General features: G+C 46.2%; 1 protein-coding gene and 1 non-coding gene across 2 annotated transcripts in view; one reads left to right on the top strand and one right to left on the bottom strand.

The window, feature by feature from the left end:
* The window catches only part of LOC120952452 (heterogeneous nuclear ribonucleoprotein 27C), a 214,784-nt gene that overhangs the window by 26,024 nt on the left and 163,526 nt on the right, over positions 1 to 25,234 (bottom strand). The window lies entirely within an intron of this gene.
* Positions 24,078 to 24,150, top strand: Trnaf-gaa (transfer RNA phenylalanine (anticodon GAA)). The gene has a single exon. It is a non-coding gene; the product is annotated as a tRNA-Phe (tRNA).

Below are 25,234 nucleotides of genomic sequence, written 5' to 3'. Positions count from 1 at the left end.
TGTTTCTGTGATCAGTGTTGCAAAATGTCACTGACATAGTCATGACAAATTCCGGCTAAAACAAAACCATGTCAGCGTCACGAGCTCTACTGTGATGATTAGAGGCGAGACTCAAACAGTTGGAGGATCAATCACATGCTTGGTGACATTTTTATTAGCACCCAACACTTGGTCACGACATTTTCAGTCGGTGATCATCGCGATGGTCATGGGAGATATGTGGTGCGTACGAATGGTTCCAAGAAACATAATGAACATGTTTTCCGGCTCTGTTTGACCCGATAGATAATCAAAATAGATAGAAGGGAGAAAGCATGCTCATTCTGTTGCTTGATCCCTCACGCCAAGTATATTCCAAGAATGTCGTGATTATTGCCGACAAAAATGTCGTGAACAAGTGAGTGACCAAGAGTTGGGTGCTAATCAAAATGTCACCAATCATGTGATTGATCTTCCAATTGTTTGAGTCTCGTTCCAGCCTGATCGAGCTTCGTTCCAGTGGCTCATGATTATGCTTGCGCCGGCATTAAGCTAAGCTTGTCAGTCAGAGTATCGCGCTGCACTCAAACATTCGCATGTCGTGTTCGGCATGTCATGACGTTTTGAGTATCAGCAATGAGCATCAAGCTTACACCGATATATTCATTGTTTTCGTTGGTGGAAATCTCGTGATGCTCATGACATTTTGCAGCACTGTGTCTATCTCTGTGTGTGTGTGTGTGTCTTGCCTTTGCTAGCCCACATTATTTATGTTTATTCAATAACCAATTTATTTCCGTTGCTCGACACAATCAACGCGACGAGCTTTTGGTGGGCACTTTCGGAGAGCGTGTACACCAAAACGAGGGAGGGGGGGGGGGGGGGGGCGTTGCATGTCGATAAATATGGGAATCATTTCTTCGTTTACCCTTAAACAAACTATCCACAAACACTGTGTGGGGATTTGTGAGGCAACCCCCCTTCATAGTATACCTTTTCCACTTGCAACCCGAAGCTGTTTCCCCGTTTGTCAACCACTGTCCACTGTCGATAGCTTTGGAAGGGCAAGGGGTTTTGCGTGCACTGGATGAATTCGTGAAGCATCGGTACACGAATAGCTCGTGCCTCGGTTGGTACTGTTGGTTTTGTTGGTTACTGTTTTTTGTTGTGTTGCTTTTTCTGGTGGGATTTACATTTTTCCCACAGCCACTCACTTGTGCTCGAAAGCAAAACCTCAATCGACCCGGTCCTGGCTGACGCTGGTCATTGGAAGCGAATGGAGACACTTGTGCTTTATGGTTATCGCCCGACCTGTGTGGCGTAGTGTTTTCATTTAGTAAACCGATACTAAAACTCACACACACACACACACACACACACACACACACACACACACACACACACACACATACACTAATACCTATAGAGAGATGTGCAGAACGCTGCTTGGGAAAGCATTGAGATGGGCCAGTTGTGTGATTTGGCTAAGCAACTGCACAACTGCCCGTACCATCTTTAATCCTGGACGAAGCGAAATCCATCCCCCAAAAAACCTCACCACGAAACGGTACGCGGCAAGGGAGTGTTTAGTTCCTTTTACCGAATTTGCAACTCGTAACTACGTCCCCAAAACTGCCACTACCGTCTGCCATGGTCGACCGAGTTTTATGGCTGAGAATGTGCAATAACTTCCGGAAGAAACATTACCCTTGTGTGCATCAGTTCACATCATCATGTACGTTTTGAACGAAACGGGGTGCACGGGACGTTCAATCGTTCGGCAAACCATGAAGCTTTATGAAATGAAGGTTGATTCGGAGGAAGGGGGAAATTGAACCATTCCGTCATTCGTTCACTGCCGTGACATCGATGCTTCGAACGGGAGTATTAATCGAAAAAAGGGTTCGGTTTCGATGGAAAAGTCCGTCCAGATTGGAAGGAAGTTGGAAGCACCGGAGAAGTGGAAATGCCCAATCGGGAAACAGAGGCAGAACATTGCAACCGATTAATTAGCCAGCCAGCGTGAGCGGTGAAGGCGCGGGGTCCATCCATTTGCTGGCTGCTGAGCGACCCACAACTGGATCACTCTATTGGGAGCTAATTTTTTGCTCTCTGCCCACTTATTTATCCCACAAAATTCCCATTCGCGTAATGGAAAGCTTTCCAATAAGAAAGCATTGCACTGTTGGCCGACCGGCTCCGGTGGTGGAATTTTACCAATGCACAATTACACGCAGCCGTCGCCCATGGTAACGGGAGGCAAAGGTAATTATCCTCCTACCAAGAAACAGACAAGCGCAAGTAGACTCTTAATTAGCCTGCCATAATTGTGTGATGCGCTCGTGTTGAAGCTGACCTCGAGCAAACAAAAAAAAAAAAAAAAAACACACACAAAAATCCCCGTGCCCAAATGCCGGAAAACTTCTTCTTTTAGACAAACAAAAAAAACAAAAAACAACAGAAAAACGCAAGAAAGCAAAGCGAAACAAATGCAAAGTAATTGTGAAAAAAAAACGCTCAAGTTTTGACAGTTTTGTACCCACCCAAAAACCTGCGATGATCTTTGCCATGCGGCCGTGTCCAACGGCAACAGTGGGCGCTGTTGGGATTGCTGGATTTATAATGAACAGTAAGTTCGCAGAAATCATCAAACTGCGTCACTCGAGGGAGGAAGCTAACTTTGCGACTTCGAATGTCACCGTACCTTGGACGTTTGGCTGGACATCAGTGAAATAAATTGTTAAGTCACTCGATGCGTCCTACCGCACGGTAAAGAACGTCCCAAGATGCTCCAAAAGATGGCACACACTGGCCGGTGCAAGGCTCGGTCCGCTCGGTCCGTGAGCCGTGCGTACTTTCGTCGGCTTTTACTTCCAAGAACGCCGTCTTTCGACTCGGTATCTCGGCTTCGGGGTACATGTTCTTCCCTTTCTTCGGAGAAAAGGGCTCGATGCAACCACTTTCCGGTTCCCATCTTTCCCCCAAATCCCCATCCTAATTGTGCCCCCCCCCCCCCCTCTTTTGTGTGGGCTTCCTTTCGCCGGGGCCGTTTGCTCTGCCCCTGCCAGGCTGCCGGTGTCCTTGTGGCGGATCTCTGGTACCGGGGCCAGCACGGCGCTCTTTCATCGATTCACCGATGAGTGGTTTTGCGTTTTGTTGTTGTGTGTGGGGGGAGGAGAACTGTGGGACGGGCAGATAGACAATGAGGACTTTACCCCCCTCGGGTGCGGCACGGAACAGGCACGGACGGACAAAATGTTTCCTGGGCTGGAATTAATTGGACGACGTCGTTGACTTCGTTTGTTGTCACCATCGTTGTCGTCGTCGCCGTCCTTTCCATTGACAGCCGTGGCCACGATGGCTCGTGACCGTGGCGATGTGTGTCACAGCCCGAGAGTGCAAGGAACGATGATGGTTGTTGACAGCGAGCGTTCCCTTTTGGCGCAGCACACATCATTTGGGTTTGTGCGGGTGTGTATGTGTGTTGAACGAATGACACGGTTTTCTGATGAAACTTTGGATTTTCAGATCTTCAAGAAGAATTTGTTCTCTTTTCGATACCAAAAAAAATGTTAAATTTATCCTGACACTATACAAAAGTTTCACATTCTATCACTAACAAACTCTAATTTGACAGCTGTCATGTGTTAAACGTGACAGAATAGTAGCATACAGTGTGTAGGGAGCAAAACAAAAACAAAATGTAAGTAACGCTGACTTCAGTTACTTACTATGTGTTCAAACTATCTTACCAACTTCTCTGGTGAACTGTCATCGGAACTGCTCATCGTACTGAGCGGCAGATTTCACACTATCGTGAGCAAACACAAGAGATCCTTTTGTAAGCACAAAGCGATACCTCATCTCACCTAAAAACGATGTTTGGCCTTGCGATGTTACACCTTTTTCAGGCCTCCGTTTGGGCAGCTTTGAAGCCAACCCAAGGGGACCGAGCTCGGAAATGGTTCCGAGCAAGTGCAATAGCGCCGGCCCATAGTTGGTGGAACTATTCACCATGATGTGGTTGTGTTTCAAAGACACAGAAAGTGAACGGGAAGCAGCAGCAGCAGCAGCAGCAGTAGTGGGGCAGAGAGGAAGTCATCCATCTTCTTCCGAGTGTTTTCTTCCTGTGTTTTTCTCATCCGGTGTGCTTCTCAAAACTGCCTTCCCTGTGCAGCCTGTTTTGCAGCTATTTAGCTTCCGTCCTGATTCCGTTTGCCATCACACCGCCGGCGCCGTGATAAGGTATCAGGCTAGCGAAATTAGGTTTTACCCAAATGGCTGTCCTCAATGTGCTGTGTCCTTCCCGACATCGGCATTGATCGGCTGCTTCCTACGAAGGAAACGCTCGCCTTTGGACATCGTTGGCGTTTGAACAAAACGTTCCAAGAATTCGAGGTTCGGGACGTGTCTTTCACGTGCCTCCCCCGGAGGGTGGGTTGCCACGATAAGTCATCACGGTGTGCCGTTGCTATGGTGAAATTAGCCTGGAATCCTGGGCTGACAATAGCTTCTACTGTCGCGTAGTGGGAGTAAACCACACGAAGCTACACGGTGAAGCTACACATACCCACGCAAACCGTGTCAGGGTAATGGGACGCTTGCTTCAGCAACAATTGGACAATAGGCTTGCCCGTTCTAGTGTGTGCTTGGTATGTGTTTGGGTAGAGGTGTATGAATGATGCTTTTCGCGCTTGATTTGATTTTTCCACTGTTTGCTTGTGGGTGTGTGTGTGTTTGCTGATGCGCCATTGTTGGGGGTTTTCTTACCTTCGGCCTTACCTTCGGGAGTGGGAGATTTTCTGGAAGCCACATGATCAATTCATCTTTCTCTCTCTCCTCCTCCTCCTCCTACTTTCACTACATTCACAAACAAACTTTAGCATCATTTGTATTGCCCGGCGTCATGTTTGTTTTTTCCAAACCCGCTTCAGGTCTTATATCATGTCATTTTCCTCCCCTTTTTTTTGTTTGTTTATGAGGCTGTGGCGTTGCTGACCGTGCCGGCCTGCCAGCCGAACATGACAAAGGCACTGCCACTGGCACAGCCGGTACGTGTACAAATATACTACCACCGGGATGCCCGGGCGCCGGTGCCCGCTGGGAGCAAAGATTCCGGTCCAGTTGATTGGCAATGGTGAGAAAATGGTTGAAATTGAATTGGAAAACTTTTCTCACCTTCGAGCGTGCTGGTGCCTGGTGGTGTGGAAAGGGGCGGCGAGTGTGTCGTATGGGCCGGCCGGTTTTTGCTGGTCGATCGGTCAGTTTTTGGTGTGATAGATAGATGGGGCAGGGAATGGGCAACAGTGCGCAAATCGGGTCCATTTTAGGGAGAGTGTTCGGAGGGCGGGACAGTTTTGGGGGGATGGGAGGGGAGGCGGGGAAGTAGGAAATTCGATCTAAACGATTGTTGAGGGTGCGAAGGGTTTTTGGTGGCAAGCTTTATTTGCTACACCAGGCCACTGGGGGAGTATTAGTAACTCAATTTAATAGCGAGGCAGAAGCAATGGGAGTTTAATATACAGCCGCCACATTGGGTCGGTTGGTCTTATAAGCATTTCTTTTGGTTATTACTGTTTGAAAATGATGTAGCTTGAATTGAAATTGTTGATTAGTGATACTTTTAACATTTTAAGGGAATCTGATGGATGTTTATGCATGAATCTTTAATTTGAAAAATTGTTTTTTAAAGGTGAGATACACAATTTCTTGTTAACAATAAGTTCATAAGTTTACATATGTTTATAATGCTTCATCGTTTCTTGTTAATAAGAAGAGATTCAATAGATGATTTATTTTCTTTCCTCGAAACGCATCAGCTCGAATATACGCTTTGATGGAGACGCATGGTAGTTTACGATATCAAGCACGTGTTCGGCTAGTACAGTCAGTAATTTATGCTTACTATGAAGAAAAGATAAATACTTAAAAAAACCAAAATAAAAAAAATGAACTTAATTATTAGTATTGGATGATGTTTTCCAATAAAAATAATGTTTAAAAAAATATGCTTAGATTTAGATTTTTTTTTAGAGACTTTGAACCGATTGGCCTCCTCATTTGCCTTAACGCGTTCTATTTGGCGTAACGTCCTACGCGGACATGCCCGACCTCCTTTACAGGTTTTCGAGACTTAATTCATTAACCACGCAGCCGGATAAGTCAATCCTTGCTACGGGGGGACGGTCCATTCTAGGCGTGAACCCATGACGGGCATGTTATTGAGGGCTTGTCGAGTTGACGACTGTACAATGGGACCGCTCCCTCATTCACATTCTGTAGATTGGCCTCATTCGCCTCTGTAGATTAATTCTAAGCTTAAAATCTAAGCCTATCGATTGATTATATTGTCTGTTTCGCTTGTGCTTTAGGTTAGAGTTCTTTATAAAGGCTAGTAATATGGCCTGGTAGTCGGATGGCGCTATTGTCGATGCTGGAGTAGATTCCACACCCAGTGGAACCGTTTTGTACGGATTCGTCAATGAAGATCAGGTGGTGGTTATGGTATTTTTGCTGAACAAGTTCATCAAAATGACGGTTGGAAATGAGACTATTGCAACCAGCCCGAAGCTGATTTTAGATGGTCCAGTCTATTTGTAGTATCAGGGTAGTATCAGGGCAGTATCAGGGGCGACTACCGATTTGGATGAGTTGGGTGACTGAGGAGGGGAGTGTTTGTTGTGTTCGTAACCGCTCACTATGTAGCACCTTCATCTGCCACCTTCGTTATCCTGGTCCTAATGGCGGAAGCATACCTTGCCACCTCGCCCCATTCTACAACCTATTTCTTATCATATTCTATACTGCAGCAGGCGATTGATGTCTATATTTGAATAGATTTTTTTTTGCATTATTTAAAATACATCAAAAAGCTGAAAAACAAAACCTAAAACATATCCTACATGCAGGTGGAACATTGTTGATGCATGGCCAAACAAAACAACCTGTCGAAGAGCTTGTCACCTCTAAGCCTGTAAAGCTTAGTGGGCACCAGAAGGGGTAGAAAACAAAAGCTTCGGCAAAAAAAAGGACAATGAGATTCATTACTTATTTACCAGCAAAGTGTAGCTTGGGGCTAAACAAAAAAAAAACAAAAATCCTTGCCCAATCCGGTCGGTCCGGTTCTTGCTGGCCGTTGACAAAACGTGTGAGTGTGTGTGCTGCTGCTGTTGCTGAACATTGAGCTTCGTGTTGCTCATCACTCACAGGCTCAGACACCACCACGAACAGCCCCATCATGGCATGGACATCGAACATCAAAAACAACATCATCATTCTCATCAGCAAACAACGGACGGAAACACAGTCGACAGTCCCGGAAGTGAGCGATTTGCGGGGCCAAAGGGGCTTCGAGGGGAAGAGTGGGAAAAGAAACGTTGAACCGTAACCACAAAACTGACACGCCGGATTCAGCGGGATGGGTACCGATGGGGCCCCACACACTTGGAAGGGAAGATTGGTAAGATTAATGCACTGGACATAATATGTACCATATGTGCCGTACGTCACTCCTCTGTCCCTTCGGATCTTTCTTCCCCCCAAATCACACGCTTGTGCTTGGTGCCTGTTGACCTGTCATTTCTGGGGCAGAGTGCACGAGGTGATCTACCGCCACGGTGCATTCTCGAAGCAATGAAGCAGAACGCCACGCCGAAAGAACAAGTGAGGAGGTAAATATTTCAAGCTTTTTGCCACTTGACAGCACCGAACACGTTTCGGTGCTCTTGCTTTCTCTTTCGTGCCATGCTTGCTAGCCATTGCAAAACTGGGAGCTTCCCGGGAGCTCGCCATGTTGACCGCCAGTACCGGCAAACCAATCGAATTGATATTGCAGAATATATCCACTCCCCCACGAACGGCTCGAAAGTTCGAACGGCATCCGTACGGTATGGTATGGTATGAATAAATCAACATGTACACCCCGTTCCGGTGGGCCGGATCCGTTCGTCCACCACGATCAAAGCGAAGGCTAGGCAAAGTGCCGCCGGCTTCGGCACCCCAGTTACAGGCAACTGCTTATTTGGCTATTGAATTTTTGATCTTCAAACCTTACAGTCATAGGCAGATTTTTGCTCCTTTGCCTTGTACCGAGATTTTATTCAATTTCACCCACTTGATCCAGGCGTGGTTTGCAGGCAGTAGTGGGCTTCGCAGTTGACGATCGCTGCGGCATTGCTCCCCCGTTCGGGTGGCGAGGAAAAGGCACAGCGGGGAAGAAGGGCTTGGACATCAGTTCGGCACCAGTTGTCCGGGGCGTGGGTGACCGGGGACTTTTGATTTATTTCATGTCGTGTCCTGTCGTAAGTTTCAAATTCAATTTCCCTTCCGTGTGCAGTGTTGGGCCGGGGGCGAGCTCAAGGCAGTGGCAAGCAGCTCGGGGCTAGAAGTCAAACAAATTGCTAAATAGAATTCTGAATGAAGGATGCAACGAATTGATTTGTAACAGGCGCTCTAAATCATACCACCACATCTTGCCTTTCATGGGATTGCATGGGCAGCAACTGTTTCCGTCTCGAGACGGCATGACACTTCGGAGCCGGTTTAGCGCGGTTCCGACTTCCCGCCAGATGGCAGCAGCACCCACCACCGCGTACACTTACTGGATGGCTGTCATTCTCAGACGATCGATCGGCGAACGGCGACAGTCTCCGCGCAGTGGAGCAAGATTTATCGATTCAACCTTCTTTTTTGTATCGAAAATGGAAAAGAGTGTGAAAAGAAACAACCCGTCCGCTTGAATGATGCTGAAAGTTAAACAGCAGAAGAGAAAGAGAGAAAGAAATACACAACGATGCGGCGGTGATTAATTTTCCCCACGGCCAACTGCGATTGTATCCAGCACAAGGTGCTTCCTTCCCGGCATGACAGCACTGTGGTTGGTGCACTTTTCGCAAAACCTTGCGACAGCTGGCCCCATTGCGTATCCCCCCAGCCCAATGTGCAGCGTTTCTTACCAATTCAATTACAGAATGAAACTCCAAAAAGCGCTCAACTGGGCGAGTTGGTGAGTTCTCCCGATAAGCATTTCACGTTCAACTTCCGCGGCGTGTGTGCGGCGAAGCGTGACGCTGTTGAAGCAGAGCCCGGTCGCGATAGCAATCACAGGTGAGCTGTTCGGGCGGGGTGGAAAAAGTGTCATTACGCGTTTGGTGCGCTATGCTGTCACGGTACGGTTACTGGCGCAAAGGAGAGCACAAAATAAGGATTTTTAATTTTACCTATCAACAAAAAAAAAATATCGAAAAAGCTTGTGTACACCTATCAGGTGTTTAAATAATTGCCCTTCCTTAAATGGGACAGAATCTGCATTATTCGATCTGGCAGGTTTGGGGGAGGGCTAACGTTGTTGTTGTTGTTTGGTTCCGCCATCTCCACACCAACCAATCGGAAGCTCATTGGTGTGAAAAATCGAAACGAAATGGTGTACAAGGCCCGCTGCTGCAGGCGGCGGAAGTTATGTTATTATTATTTTGCCATCTCCCCCATTATTCGCCCATTGTTCGCAAGCTCCCCTTCGCCAACTTATCATTTTTTCTTCCCTACCCAAGCCTACCCATCATCATTATCGAAGATTACTGAAAATTTTGTTCGAAATGTCGCACCAATATCTGATCGTTTGTCGGCCTCGATCGATCACGAGTCGTGTTTTATTTATTTTTTAATGGGAGATAGAGAGAGAGAGAGAGAGAAAGAGAGAGAGAGAGAGAGAGAGAGAGAGAGAACTAGAGAGAGAAAATTGTCCATTGACACCTGGTACTTGTGGAATTTTGCCAGCCCTGGCTCAGTTTGGTTGATTGGCTGGCGCTTCATCTCGAACTAACGAGAGCCTGCTGGCTCGATTCATTTCGCTGCCGGTGTGGAGAATTCGGCACTGGGGTGGGGATGCGTCAAAATAGCTTCTCCCTTTTCCATAACCAGCTCCTTATACCACCTCCACCTCCACCCCTCGCCCGCCCACTACGCTTCAATTTAGCCAACATTCCGGCTCGCATCGGCACTGGCTGCTGTATTCTCATTAAAATGATTCATCGAAACGGAAAGATTGTGCGGCGCGTTGCGCCATACGAATTGTTGGAAAGTTTCATCCACCGGTCGCCGCTTCGTTGTGCTGTTTTTTTTTCGTTTCTGTCTTTCGTTTTGTTGGGTCGGTGGGAAGGCTTTGCTGTTGGGGACTGCATATTACCCCCGCACTGATCGGCGATATGAGTGCTGTGGCGGTGTGACGGTGTGCATACAGGCTATAACACAATCCATTTTTTTTTGGGCACAAACACACATATAGATCAGCTTAAAAATCGGCCTTTCCACTCACTTTCCGTGCGATGCATCTGCACAGTTTTTGCCCATCCCATTCCGTTCTGTTTCAGAAGTTAGTTTATTAACTGTCCAAATTGTAGAATGTGTTTTTCGTTGTTGTTGCTGTTGTTCATTTTTGCTGCCCAGTTTTAGTGCTTCCGGTAACGGAGGAAATAACTCTAAAACGCTGGAAAGTGCATTTAAAATGTGCTGTCGTTTATGTTGGTTGAGCTTCTGCCACTGCAAAAAAAAAAAAATGGATAAAAATTGAATAGAAGAAACCAAAGCGGGGTAGGGATGGGGTGAGTTTGAGCGGTTTGGGTTGAGTGAAAATCGTTGAAACTGGTTAAACTTTTCTTCGTTATCTCGTGATTCAATTTCCCTCCTCCGCCGGCACCCTTCTCTCTCGTTCTCTCTCTCTCTCTCTCGTTGCTCTCCACGCTCTATCTGTTGCTTTCGGGTGTGCCTTTCAGCCGGCAATTTGGCATTGGCGCAAACTGTGTGCGCCCAAAGTGCAGTGCGAATTCCTTCCCCTAATTGCTGCACATTTACTGTGCTCAGATTTCCGGGCGTTTGATTGTGCTCGGGGCCGGGCGACAGGCCGTGCGTTCGTTCGGTTCCATTTTGTCGGAATGCGGTGCATTGCTTTACTGACAGCAGCAGTAGCAGAAGGCATTGAAAGGAATGGAGGAAACTTTGCCGGGACGGGAATGTAGCATGGTTAAATGGTTGGCATTTTATTTTGCTGGAAAATGGCGAATTGTTGCACGTTCCAGTTTACAGATGCCCGGTGGAGCCCGGTGGTGGACTCGTTTCAGTGAGGGAGTGAAGAGTGGACGGGAGTGGAAGCACTTACAGGCGTAAGTGGGTATGGGTTTGGTTCGCTTGCATTCATTTTATGAGTGGGTAGCATCAGCTTGATGCCACATTTTGGAATAGAATAAAATATTTTACAAATTTTGCAATCGTAAGACAGATAAAAAATACCGAATTAAATTAAATGCTGCTTGAATAATGAAACAATTTCTACGTAAGTGGTCTAACCGGTAAGCGAGTGGTTCGGTACCGAGTTTGATGATTTAAAAATCAATCAAACTTTATCGGAAGAAACCATCTGCATCAATCCGAAATCGTAATGAAGCGCACTTCCTGTTGCCGGACGTTACAATGCAATGTGCATCGGATCGGTGAACATGCATGCTGGCTGGCTGTAACCGATCGGGCGTGGTGAAACCATTCGCACAGAAAACACTGATTAATTATATTTGCTCGCTTTCTTTCCGGGCACTGTGCTGATGATATGCTATGTTTCGCCCCGTAAACACATGTCCGAGCATGAAATGGACCGCTCGACATGGTACTTTCAAAAGAAAAGGAATAAAAACGAGCTTGCCCGGACGAGCCACTGTGACAAAGAGGATACATTAGCAAGCTTTTTAATGTACCTTAGGTCGAGCGACATTGAATGAGTTTTTGTGAGCTACTTTTTGGTGTTGGTGTTCGTTGCGATTCAACAGCTTCTTTGATACCCTTTTTCGCTTTTCTTGAATGAAGTAAAAGTGGCCTGCAGTGTGTTCAGCATGTCGTGAGTGTTGCATTGCTGGAGCTTAGTTCAGCAGTAAGACATCATGCTTTTGGTGGTGTTTTTGTTCCCCCCAGAAATAATCGATACTTGACAAAAAACTTCTTTTTTGTAGGTTCTTTCTTTACAGTTGTAACTAGCAATTGTACATTTTTATCCATTAGAAAGGAAATAACATGAACATGACATGTATTTTATATTTAGAAAAAAAAGAATACATTCAACAAAACTTGTAAAAGTCTTGAAAAATCCGGGAAACGTTTGACCTTGCTCTGTTTCTCCGTTTTCCCATCGAATGTTTCCCTGTGCTCTACGAAGAAATGTTAATACTATCCCCAAAGTTTGCTTCTGACATTCGCCTTCTTCAGTCGGGTTGCTCGCAAAACTGCCCAGGAATTACTGCCTCAACGAGCTGAACCATGATTTTGCTGGAAAGAAAAATCAACCAACAATCGTTACAGAAAGTACATCTAGAAGACGTGGTAAAAGCATGCTGTGGTGAGTTTGAAGCGCTTTTCAGTGCCGTCTACTGCATCACCCGTTGTAGTCTGATCACCAAAAAGGGTAAACTTCCAAAGGGTTTGCTGGTCAGCTCGGGTCCAGCTGACCGTAAACTAGAGGCAAGATAAACCATACCATTCTTGCGCGTGAATGGGTGATAAATGTAATTTAATTTGTCCGAACCATTCAATTAGGGCTGCCCTGCTATGGACAGGAAGCAGACGTACGGCGGATCGACGGTTGGAAGGTTTGCATTCATCGATCGATAAGATCGGAGCGCTTCACTGCAATGCCATTGAGTGGTGGATTTTGTGTGAAGCATCCCTTGCAGGACGCAGCTATGAACGTTGCTAGACGTTGCGGAAATTGGTCCAGACGCATCACCCGCATAAGTTCGCTCTAAGTTTTTCCTTCGTTGGCGTGGCAAATCAGGCAAGACATCAGACTGCTCCGTGTCGTGCCGTTCGCGTATCGGTAGCGTTTGTTTTACGGTTCGTGGATGGGATTTTGCTGAAGTCAATCGAAAGGATTAAACCATCGTTTTAGATCAGTTTTAGACCTCACTTGCTCCGTTTTGACACCTCCGCACGGTACCTCCACGATCTAGTAGCGAGTTTTGGCCGTCCGCGAAGATTCGGGCTAATTTTATGCTGAAATAAATTGCAGATAATGCAGACCACCCAGTCCGCCCATAAAGGTGGGCAAGGACTGCCAGGACTGCCCAACGACGAACTGGCGGACAGCAAGTGCCATCATTCATTTCACTCCGGTGCGCTGATTTGCCTCCTCGAATCTGGCGGCACGAGTGGTGGTAGTAAAGTTTAACGGAGCTCTGCTTTAGCATACTTTCTACGAGATTCAAGCTTATCGCGTTACACGAAGCTGATGGATACGGCAAGCAGTGCTGGCTGGCGAAAGTGTAGCGCAAGACGACACGTTTTACTAGCTACTGGTGCTATGATGCACTTTCTCGCATCGATGAAGAGTGGTGCATTTACTTTTACATTAAATTACCGTCTACTTAAGGGCACTTGCGCGGGGGGCAATTATGTACTGCCGCAGAGTGGATTCTTTATAGAGGATTTTAGTGGTACCGGTTGAGACTGGCATCGACCAAGGTAATCATTTCTGTGTTTTAGGGCTTATTTACGATCATGTATTTAAATTTTACATCATTACATCAATACATTTAGCTTTTAAAGTCTAAAAAAGACCATATTGCTATTTTTTGCACAAATTGTATCGCCAATTGCATACCTTCAGGCGACACATTTGTTTTATGTGGTTTACCCCGTTTGTAAGAGCAATGCCTGAATAGTAGAGGGTATATGTTACTTTAAGTTGGTGCAAACGTGAGTACATTGCAGCTGATACCTTCTTGATTGATTACAGATGTGACCAGATGTGCGGAAAAAAAGAATAGATATCCACAACTACCTCACAATTCTACAACACTAATTATATAAACTAGCAGAAGCTGTTTGAGCCAAAACCCCATTTTCGTGGCACATTAGCATACTGATGAATGCCGCATAGAGCAGAGACAACAGCAGCTGTCAGCAATAGCAGTCAACAGCAAACCTATTTGAAATTTGACCCAATTAGCAAATGATTCGGAATGGAAGAGACATGTGGGATTGGTTTGATCCTGTAAATCCAACCGAGCAGCATTCTATGTTGTGCATTTCCCCCCAGTGAAAAATGTTCGTTCCATACACATCGGGAACCATTCCCTCAAGCCACTGGCACAGCTGTCGCACGAAATGAATTTCAATGGCTGTGCACAAGTTACATGCTTAACGGCTGAAAGCATACATTTTGACAAAGTGTCTTTGAAACAACAGCACCAAAAAAAAGGGCAAACGAGGCGAAAAGTTTACAACTCCTTGTTGGTCGGTACAGCAGTCAGTCGGTTGGAAAATTACATCTCACATTCGTACACATTTGAAGTGTCCTTTGTTTGGGCCCGGAGTGACATATCCTAAAATGGTACCTAAACAAAAGCAGCAACAGCAAAAGGCTCACAAGGAAGAATAAAACAACAAGCAGATGCCTTACAAATCCACCCATTACACCCTTTTTTCGCCGCCAGACCAAGTGATAATAAATGTCTTCAATTAATAGTTCCTCTTCGCTTTGAACCACCACCGGGGAGACAAAACATTTGCCAAGGAACTTTTCCCGTTTCGGCTCAGCACTTTGGGGATGTGCAGGGGTTTGTGCAAAGTTTTCCCTTTCCCGTGTTTTTTTTTTGCGGGTAGTTTTGGATGTTGCGATCCCCAATTCGAGTGCGGCTGGCTCTAGTTGGGCGATTAACTGCGCCCGTTTGCGCCGTACAACTTGCTGTTGACATGATTTTTACTCTTAATTATCAGGTCGTGAAGGGGAGGGGAGCGCGAAGCATTACGGGAGCCTTGAGCTCTCCGGAGATGCCTTAAACGTCCCACTCCCCTGTGCAGTGCAAAAGTTTTGGGGTGGTTGAGCCCACGGCTTGAGCAAGTGGGCTCAAAACACGCCGGAACCCATATGCAGTCGGGTGCATTAATCGGGGGGTGTGTGTGTACGATTTCGTTCGGAGCGTATTTGGAGCGGTGGAAAGGACCCAAGGAGAGTGAAAAGTAAGAGCGATGGGAGCAAGGCAGCGGGCGAATGGGCGAAAGTATGGGAAAGTATGGCTAGCCCGAGGGTAGTCTTTCCACCATCCGAAAACGTCGCACAATGAATAAATTTAATTAAAACTTTTCAAATTATTTCTCGTCCCGTGTGTTGTTTCCGAGCCGGTCGAGTGCCGATTGGTTCGCGTCCCGTGCGCAGGGGAGTGAAGGAGCGGCCTCGAGCGGTGACACGGCAACAACGTTCTCGATGTTGTTCTTCCCCGTCAGCCATTAGCCCGTGGTTTGCCGTTCGAAAGGCGCAACGAAGCTTGTGAGTGAGTGTGTTTTTTTGTGCGTTATTTATTCGGCAACTGTTTCTGATGGCTCGTTCGAGTCTGCCCCTTCGGTTCGGTGCAAAATGGTGAAATATTTCACGCACGCACGCGGTTCGAACGTCATCACTCAAAAAAGCTGCACAGCGAGCACCCGAGCGGGGGCGGGTTGGAAGGTGCAAAAGGAAGGGAAGGTATGGAGGGTGTAATTTTTCAAACAGTAATTAAAATTGATTGAAACGGTGGCCAGCTTTTGCGATGCTGATGGGTGGTTTTTCTGGTTTGCGCGAAAGCTGACCGACAAGATTATCGTAGAGAGAGAGAGAGGCAGAAACGCGCAATGCCGTGCAAATTCACGCGGCGTCAATTGGAATGAAGAGGTTTCGTTTCGTTTTGGGGGTTGAAAAAAGAAGCCAAGCACACACACACATACACTTCACAGCAGATGGCTTCATTTGATGTGCGTTGTGTGGGTGAGCGTTCCGGTTTGTTGTGTTGCGTACAGGCGCTGTACTGGATGCATTCGTTGCAGTTTCCAGTGCGCTCGGCGAATCGTATTTCAACAGTCGATTTCAAGAGGAAAATGAGAAAAAACTGGAACATATCTTAATTATTCTAGCTTTGTTCGTCTGCCTGTCTGACAGATACAGTTCAATTCATTGTTGCAAAAATGGTTCCACAAAAAACAGTAAACTGTAGCCTAACTATAAACAGGAGAGGCATAAAGGTAATGCTAGTGAAACAGTTTGTTCGGCTTTAAATGCAGCTGGGAATTATGCTCACATAAATTGCTGCTACTAGTGGGGCTAGAAGGCTGAGGGCCAATCCTGCTGAACGCTTCGCTGAATTTCGTACGCTAGTATCTGAAACAGAACTTGTACAGTTAAGCTCTAAAGCCTAAATATTTAACATAATTTTATCAGTTGTTAGTGCTTATAAGAACAGTAATAGCCTAATAAAATGGATAAAATAAAATAAAATAAAATAAAGTTATTTCGTCAGCTAAAGACATATACCACCAAACTATAAATTCACTTCCCCTACCACACATACAATGAGAAAGCACCGTCACTAAAACAGGAACAGGATGTGGCGTAATATCAATCATACCGAACTGAATTTAAAACAGCGAAACTATCACTCTCTATTGGGTAATGAAAAATTAATAACTGAAGAACTTAAAAATAAATTTGAAGTGAAATCAAGCACCGGTTGTGAATAATGTGGATTTAACGATGATCTTGAGCACAAATTTAAAGAATGCACAACGATTACAACGATGTAGATTATTTAATCAAATATTTAAGGATATTTAAGAAGAATTAAAATGAAAATAAACTTTTTAAAACTACAATACACTGAGCTAGTATACGCAATGTAATTACGCTAGTACATAAGACAGTGTTGCTATATGTATGAATAAAATGCTCTTTGTTTATCGGGCGATCCCGTGGTACAGTGGTCAACTCGAACAACTCAATAACACGCCCGTCATGGGGTCATGAGTTCAAACCTGAAATGGACCGCGACCTCCCGTTGCAAAGATTGACTATCTATTATCCGGCTGTGTGGTAATGAATTAAATCTCGAAAGCCTGTACACACCAGCATGTCTGCGTATGAAGACATTACACCAAATAGAATAAGTTTATACAAAAAAGCAATCGTGACTATTGCAACAAGCTAGCACGAACGTGTAGTGGGTTACCTGACGATGAAAATGAAAAAAAAACAGTTAAATGTAGCCAACCCAGCAGCTAGTGCAACGAAAGACAAGTGTTTCGCTTGGGTTGTGTTAGTTTATATCAACAAGCTCATCACAATTTTAGTACTTTAAAATATAATAACAATAAAAATAATGTAAAAATCCATAACCTCTACTTACCGCCTTGGCTTAAAGAATAATGAAAAAAGCGTTTTAATTCATTCAATATTTTCACACAATAAGCACTCTACTTTGTGCGAGGAAGTACAGCATAATGCATTTAAATTGGCCTAATTCTCGACTCGCTCAGGGGCGCGGGTTATATCGCGGGTAAGCTTTTGTTTTAAAACTGTGTACACTACTGCGTCCAACAAAACCGGTTCGGGGAGCTTTTTTTTCTTCTTGTTGCACGCCGCGGGCAAAATGCCTAACGGTGTACGGTGCCTATTAATATGGAATGAAGTGAAAATTGAATTTGCATTACACGAATATGAAAGGTGAAATGAGCGCTGTGCAAACCTCATTATCGGTTGCTTTCGGTTCGTTTGCCAATTCGAATTGGCTCGCTGTGCACACCAAAACAAAAAAAAAAGCATGATTCGGTTGATAATATTGCGTGGTAAAACATGCTGCTAACTAAATTTGCCCTTAGCCCCTCGCTAAGGAGAGGGTGGGATGGGATAGGAAACACGGCAAGCGTAACCAACCGGTGTACACAAATTAACATTACTGTTAGGATGAATTTTACATTGACGAACGTTTTTAAATTCATTTTACTGCCGGTGCACAATTGAATCGACAATTACCGTTGCTTTGTCCCTCCAGCATCGCAGGACGGAACGGAAACGCTCATACTACCACAACATCTAATGGCATTACTCTTCTTTCTGTAGTTCCTCCGTGAATAGCACGGGCAACCGTGTCCGGGTATCACTGTAAGTGGTGATGAATAATGCATGCGGACAGTGGGGATGCATTTCCGAGTTGTATTAGGCCAAGTAGCTCTGCTTCGAGCTTACCATTGCCGAGTGTGTGTGTGTAAAATGTGTTGAAACGTGTTACTATTGATTGCATCGGCACACAAGGGAAGTTCGTGCCGGGTAGTGACCATTTATCACACTCTGCGATGACGACGGCGCTCGTGCTACCCGAGAATGCCCGAGAGACCACGGCGCTGACACGCAGGTGAACCATGGCGGCTAACCGTTAACAATTGCAAAAACCGGAAGGCAAAAATGTTGCTAAAGAAAATGGGATTCTCTCTCTCTCTCTCTCTCTCTCTCTCTCTTTCAGTCTCGGTGTGGTACTAATTTGATCGGGATGCTGGATAAACACGGGTACGGGTCCTTCAGCCGCAGTGGATCGCAGTGTCCGACGGAGGGAAGTGTTTTATAGTTCCCTTGAGAACACCTGATCCTTGCGTGGCGGTGGTGGTGGTGACTGTAGTTTGTCGGTTTTGTCCACGGGTTTTGCTAAACGAAGAAGAACCCGATGGGAGCTGAAGCTGCTAGAGATAGAGTTTATTTAAGCAGAAGCTCTGAAAGCAGCGGTTAGCCGGTTGGACGGCAGCCCTGCCGGAACGTCCCAGGGTCTGGGAATCTGGGGGTTGTGTGTTTGTGTGCCAGCTAGCCTCCCAAAGTACGACGTTTGCTTTAATGGCCTCCGGGCCGGGATAAGTTTGTAGGTCAAAACCAAGGTCCAGGACCATCGCCAGCCTGCCGTGGTCGACACGGTTCGGATAAAGCAAGAACGGACGCCCCGGAGGCGTTAAACTGTCCACCACGCTCTGTCGCTTGCTCGGCGACTTCTTTATCTCGATAGCACCACCAATGCCGCACGCCCGGGGGTTTAGTACCTTGTGTGTGATGCCATATTTGGTGGCACTTTTGCACCGATTGCGCTGTACCGGTGTGTCTCATTCCCTTCTTTCGAGTGTCGTTCGACCACATACACTCATGGTTACTGCACATGGTAGTTTTGGATGCCCATGCCAGCCACCAAACCTTTGACGTATGTGTGCACCAGCCAACCAGCGCGATTTCGAGGGTGTCCAAATATGCGGAGAACGTTCGAAACAATATTAGTACGTTTGCCCTCGAACGGTCAACATTTATCTTTCATTTACGTGTGTGAGGACACCTTCCGGTCATGCCTCGGTTGCGATGTTCACCCTGCTTCCAATGGTTGGTGAGGAGCTGGGAGCTTTTAATGGTCCACCGAGTGATCAGTCTGTTGGTTTTCCCGTTCTTCGGGTGGCCCCGTTCCATAGTGGAGGCAAACGAAGGAACGAAAGAACAAAACCACCAAGAACCAAGCGCACATGGCACATGCTCCTGGGGAAAATGAGCTACCGGCTTCTCTCTGGGGAGATTTAAAGCATCACAAGCCTGCAGGCCTTCCGAAAATTCATTACGTGGTTCGTAATTGTTTAAAGAGGACGAATGTTTAAAGAATTGAACACACACACACACTGCTCGGTGTGGCGTTGCGAGCAATGTTACACAAAGCGTTGCTGTTGATATTACATGAAACTCAATCTCTCTTTAATCTCGCTTCAAAAACACATCTTTGCTTTAGAGCACATTTTACAGGAGACAAAATTAATGTATTTTTGGGAAGTCTTTTTTCGTTGTTTCACTCCCGAAACCTTACAAAGAAAGGTAGAAGAGAAAAGCTCAAGTTGCACCACAATGCATTGCGCTTGGAGCATAGCAGATAGATTATTATTGCAGTGTAGGGATAACCACTTTCTTTTCTTTCCCGCTCATGCTTCATCTTTAATAGCGTTGCTTGCACACGCATTGTGGATACAATATTGGCAGTATACTGTTTCATCTCAACAAGACCTTCACGTCGAAGTGGAAATACTTACGCTACGCGAGTTAAGGCATATTTTTATAAAAACCGTTCAATCCTGATTCGTTCGTAGAGTATTACCGGAGAGCAGGCAACGTTATAAATGGCACGGGAGGGGGAAGAAACAAATGGAAGCAAAATGTACAACATCTCCTCCCTTTTATGAAAGTTACCTCAGCGTCAGCTAGATACCACCTCACAACCGTGGTTGCACTCATCTGCCCGCTCGCGCCCTGCGAAAAGTTCGCGATCCCGATGAGGTTCTTCACCGTATTGAAAAAAGCACTTTTAGCGCACCGCGAGTGCCGGAAGTGAATATTTTTAGGCGCTTTTGTTTACCAAAACCGAAACCCGACGAAAAAAGGGTTTCCTCCATTTGGCTCCCACGGTTGGGCAAAGAACTTTGCCATCAACCGGTACATGGAAAACTTTGCAACAAACGATCGGTTATGAGTGTGCGAAAGGTGTGCCACGATCAGTGTGCCACGGCACGCATCGATAGCGCTCGTCTTCCGGAAAGCAGCGCTGTGTTCGTTATGATGGACAAAAACTGTATGTAAAAAGAGTGAAAGGGGTTGGGGAGGGGGGGGGGGGGACGTGAATGAGCGGATGAAAAAGTCAATTTTTTGAAGCCATTTCTGGCAGACGCGTTTGCGTTTTGCCCTACGCTGGTTCGGTTCGGTATTGGTTTTCAAGAAGACTTTCATTTTTCCCGATCAATGTTTGACGGAAGTTTAACGTAGCTCTATTTACCAACGCAAGTGAAATCAGTATGGTAGACAGGGAAGGGGGAGGGTGGTGTTTCTTTCCATTCACTCCGGGAAGTATCATCAACAGCAGCAAAGTGGCTCGACAGCAGCAGGCAGCGAGTAAAGCTAAAAGCTTCGGCCTCAATATGCAAGAAACCCCATTCCGCCGTAGGTAATAGTTTGTCACGTTTAAGTAATTTATGCAAAACACACCACAGCAAAAAGGGGAGTCCAACAAAAAGCACCGAAAAGGTGTAGCGCAAATCTGTATCAACCCAAAAAGCTAACGAACGCTGGCGGGCACTACCCCACGGATAGCCGTGGCAAAACGTGTGGAAAGCGGACTGTTTCACCGCTTTCACCCGCGTTTGATCGTGGCTCATCTCATGAAAAGATAATGAACTTTTATTTAGTGTTTATAAGAACATCGAACAGAATTTCTGATTAAGAAGGCTGGCAAGATGGAATCACCTACTCCCCCTGCAGGCCATTTGAGTGTGTGTGTGTGTGTGTGTGTGTGTGTGTGTGTGTGTGTGTGCGGGCGATGGAAGATGAATTTTAAGCCGGCGGTGCATTGCTACCGGCAAACCAGGACAAGCAAATATTATTTCAATCAGCATCCTCTTGGATGTGACACTAAAGCGCCATCTTGCGTATTCTCAGAGTAGTAGCATCGTTGCTACTACACGGCCCGAAAGCCGGTTAAGATCGTTTGCTAGGCGATGAGTTTCTGCTGCTATTTATGTGTCGATTTTCATCAACATACAGCAGAAGGGAAGCAACGTTGATCAATACACGGCAAGCACGGTGATGTACGGTCCCGGATGCACATATGAGCCACCATTTCGGGGCTGTTACATTGCATGAGCCTTGTTGGTGTGTTGGACTGAGCAGAGCTGTAGCTGAAGGTGATATGTTGATGGGAGTGGGTAAGTGTTCATGCAACCTTGCCGGTCCCATTTGATCAGGGGGGCCGTACGGTGCATATACCGTCTCATCAAAGGGGCCACGAATGCACGAAACAGAAACGTTTCAACGGTTACACTTGCTATTGATTGTGTGTGTGTGTTTTTTTTTTTTGGAAAAGAGAAGCAACGTCTGGTGCCCTGTCTTCGGCCGTGCGAGAATCGCTCATTCGGAAGAAACAAGATTAAGATCTACTGCTTGCTGGCCATACCCGGCAGGATCAAATGCTGACATCGCACAGATGTGGCTCCAGCAAACAATGAGACTAACGAAAATGCTAGCCCCACCTTTCCTCCAATTTGGCTCCGGCTGATGTGAAACTGATGTCGGGTGGTTCGAGTGGCCCGGAACCCAGTACCTACCACTGCAGGCATACGATAGAAGTTTCCAGCGCCCGTGGGGTGACATTCATAAATCTACCACACGTCGTCGTCTGGCCGTTGTCTTCTGCTCATCCTGCTTCATCCAAAGTGTGTTCGCGTACGGCACCGGACGCCTTATCTTAGATCCTATCGAGAAGGCGTGAATGTGGAATGTTGCCTCTTGCAGACGCATATTGGATTCTCTGGGAATTTTCTCGCCACATCCTGCACGCTCTGGCCCCTTTTTTCTGACTCTGTCTGGGTGTGTGTGTATGTGGCATTGTACACGTCCCCATCCTTTCCACATGATCGTTTCGCTTGGTGTGGTGATGGTAACATTCACACGTCATTGTCGACTGCCGGCATGTTTACGTCGCAGGCCTTGGCCTAGGAAAAAGAAATTGTGTACCGCGGCTATGCCGCGGATGGGCATACGCTTTGTGTTTCACCGATGTCACCGTTGCCGGTGTGGATGCTGCGTACATACATACATATTGAATTTCAAAGTTAATATATGAATGAATTCACAAGTCTGCCCACAGGTTTTTTTGTGCCCAGTCCAAGGGATGCCTGCGATGGGCCTGGAGAGAAAAAAACTCTGTTCTCGTGAACCTGGCTTTTTCGGGTGGGAAAAATCAAATCAAAGTGCCACTTTAGGCACTCACTTTCACCAATCGGAAATCGGAATTCGGTATGTGAATATTATTTGCTGCGAGGCAGTCCTAACCCGAAGAGCCCCGAAGAAAAGGCTTTACCACGTGACAATGGTTTGCAGCATGCGGAATGGACTGGGAGGATGCCTTGGAAAGGGAGTTTAGTGATGGAAAGGGAGTTTAAAGATTAAGTTTAGTGAGAAATGTAGTTATGGAAGGAAAGTTATGAATACCAAGAAATGGATAAAGCATGTGGGAGGAACCAAAATTTGAAAATGCCTTGCTTTCTTTTTGCACAAAAATACGATTCTGTTAGCATGAAGATTTTCGACAGTCAATTCGCCTTATTTCTAATATTCTGATGCAGTGCAAAGCTTGCACGAGCTTGCAAATATTTATTTTCAATACATCCACTCGAACGTTTCTTCCGCGGTGAGCGTAGGCTAGCTGTTTGTGGAGTACTTTCCAATATTCATTACGTTAGCACACTGCCGTAGGCAGAAATGTTACATTCCCATCGCGATGGTTCGTTGGTTCCAGCCCACGGTACGAGTGGGAGCGTTTTATCTTTTTTTTTCATTGAACAGGCCAAAACAAAGTTACATATTTGTTTTCGATGTGATGTGTATCAATGCACGGTGCTCGCAAATCATGCTCTCTCAATGCCAGTTCACATTCAGTCCGTGAGCGCGGTTTCGGTGGAAAATCATGCGCCATATTACAACCAACAGACCGGTTCAGAGATGAAATGGAAGTTGTGGCGCGAAATGTGTGGCGCGAAATTTCGAGCACACCCGAAATAAAGGGTTTATCAGTTTTCATCTGTTATTTCGAATGTCGAAATATGTTGTTGGGAGATGGTGGTAATACACTTTGCCCTTGCCATGGGCATCACTGGGTAGCTTGGAATATCTGTTCCAACAGACCTGACAACCTGTTAGAAAGGTGTCACTTGAATATGAAACTGTTTTACTCGCTCTAATACAAACCGGGCTGGTGCAACACAGGAACGATCGAAAAGAAATGAAATCGATTCGAGGTAAAAATAAATATTTATTATGTCTGCTCAGCGATTTGCCGCTTGACAACGAACGAGTAGCGGCTCACCCTACCCAACCCGGTAAATGCCATTGGCGAGGCAACGCGATTTGGGCAGATAGTGCTGATAGTGTGCTAACTTTAATCGCTTACCGTACCACCGAACGTGACACAGCACACGGTTGTGCTACTTTGTTGTTTGGTGTTAATGTTGCTTTTATCTACCCATGGGCCCCAAACTTGCAGCGCGCGTGCCGCAGCCGCGGGCCAATTATCATGTACAATGTGGATACGGATCGATGCACCTGGGAGTTGAACTTTTATTTGAATTTGAATTGCAAAAGTAAGCAACGGTGTGTAAATTACTGTTTAGCTCGTGCATTGACTCGTGCTTATCGCGTGATACGACTGGTTGCATTTTGGTTCGAGCGTTATAATGCTCACTCGCATGGAAATAGCGCAGCAGCCGAAATAGCTCAGTTGGGAGAGCGTTAGACTGAAGATCTAAAGGTCCCCGGTTCAATCCCGGGTTTCGGCATAGATTTTTTTGAGGTTAGTTTTCAGAAGCAACCATGAAATCGATGGCGCGCGTGTAGAGATCGATGACGACGAACTGACTAATAGAATAGAGGTAGAGAAAAAGCAAGAAAACACTTTGGAACACAGAAATCACAGGAACCGGATCCGCAAATCGAATCCAAAAGTAAAAAGAAATGAGCAACCAACCTTAAACCCCCCCCCCCCTCCCCCCTCTGAGGATGGTCAAACACAGTCCACAGTCAAGAGTGAGTGGATTAAAGTGAGCATATAACAAACGAGTGAAGGGCGGATACTATAGAGGTTAATCGCCGAGGGCCTCCTTCGCCTCTATAGTGGAAAAGAAATTCTATTTTCAGTACCAGCTTCCTGAGCCTGCTGAGGCTTTAGGCCATCTAAACACATACAAGCATACATCCATCCCCAGAAGCAGCACATGGGTTCCCTTTTTGTCGGGCCGGTCGATTAGAACCGAAAATGCTCTTTGGGGCGGGCGGACGTTTCGAGAGCGTAAGACCATTCTCGACATATGTCCGACTCTGCTGAGCCGAAAGTGGCCCGTGTTAACGCGTCGAGAGCTGTTAATATCCGAACGGAACGGAACGGAAGCAAACAAAACCAAAGCGAGTCGAAGAGTCGAAGAGCCGGGTCCAACGAGAGTTGGCCGACGAAACGGTTTGCCCGTATGCGTATGATTGGCAGTTATCCAAAAGTGAATTCCGTACGTTCCGGCTCATCGACCAAATGGCGCACGGTGTTTGGCCGGACCCGGGACAGCAGCGCTGATAAAGCATCGAACACAGTGTGATGGCTTTGGCCGGGGTCACCTTGGGTTAGAATTTTGGGTGGAAAGCAAACGTCAGCCATAGCTCGTTTGTCATAATGTGTGAGCTGCTGCTGCTGCTGCTGCTAAGGAAATAGAAATGGATCGCCGCATCTACGCCTCCCGGCGAACGTGTGCAGCGTTTGTGTTGAGTAAAGTAGAATAGGATGTGTTTAGGTGCTGTTTCCTTAGCAACAAATGGTCCGCTTTGCTCCACTCCTTCCGCTCCAGTGGCTGCTGATATCGTTAAGAAGCTAGTGTG

Source organism: Anopheles coluzzii, chromosome 2 (assembly GCF_943734685.1).
Source record: "Anopheles coluzzii chromosome 2, AcolN3, whole genome shotgun sequence".
Lineage (NCBI taxonomy): Eukaryota > Metazoa > Arthropoda > Insecta > Diptera > Culicidae > Anopheles > Anopheles coluzzii.
This window is presented reverse-complemented; position numbering and strand designations above follow the sequence as displayed.